We start from the raw sequence: 902 nt of genomic DNA on the forward strand, positions 1-902 counted from the left end.
TTCTGGGAGACTTAGTGTATTCATAGATTCTGAAGAAAAGAGAAACTAATAAACAAAGCTACAGTCCTAGAAAGAGCAAAGACTTGTTCATCAACTCAACACAAACTCACCTCACTACTCCCAGGACCACCTTGAAATGCTAGAAATATGGCTCTCTAAATGGGAAGCTAAACTTAAAACTGCACACACAAAACAAATGGCTTCCAAAGCAAATAAGCAAGTGAATGGCCAGTATTTCACGCTATGCAGCTACTGAGGGAGGATGGAGTGTGCTGTGTCCCGCATTTCCTTTGTAAGGTTTATTCTCTTTAAAGCAGCAAGTTTACTGGGTCTTTGCTTCTTTACAAGTATTTCCATGTTTTTCTGAAAGACATGGCTACTGAGGTAGAAATGGCTACTGAGGTAGAAATGCCTACGCTTCTCCGAATAGACCTCCTCTGGCTAAAAGCCCTTATTCAGGAAGGGACACAGAGGATGTGGAGCAAAAGATCCCTTTGTTGGGCTTTAAGTCTATTGTCTTCCTTACTACTCATCTCTTTAGCCAAAGAGAGAAATTAACTATGATGAAGAATGAGAGCCAGAGAGAAATGTGTAGGCATTGTCAAGGTAAACAAATCCATTATTGTCTCCAAAATGAGCTTGATGCTTATTTTCCTGGACTCCAGAATACCGCCTTTCTTCTTGGTTTTCCTTTATTTTTCCATTATTCTCCAAGGCAACCATATATAAAGAAAGTCTGTGGTCAGCTTGTAATGAGAACTACAAAAGGATGCCCTCTTATTTCCTAGCCCTGATCTGTAGGTACTGAGAGTTCCAAATATTATCAGCTAGATAAGTTACAAAAAAAAAAAAAAAAAAAAAAAAAAAAATGGAAAAAAAAGGTTAGCCTCCAAAGATCCCAG

Source organism: Mus pahari, chromosome 17 (genome assembly GCF_900095145.1).
Source record: "Mus pahari chromosome 17, PAHARI_EIJ_v1.1, whole genome shotgun sequence".
Classification (NCBI taxonomy): domain Eukaryota; kingdom Metazoa; phylum Chordata; class Mammalia; order Rodentia; family Muridae; genus Mus; species Mus pahari.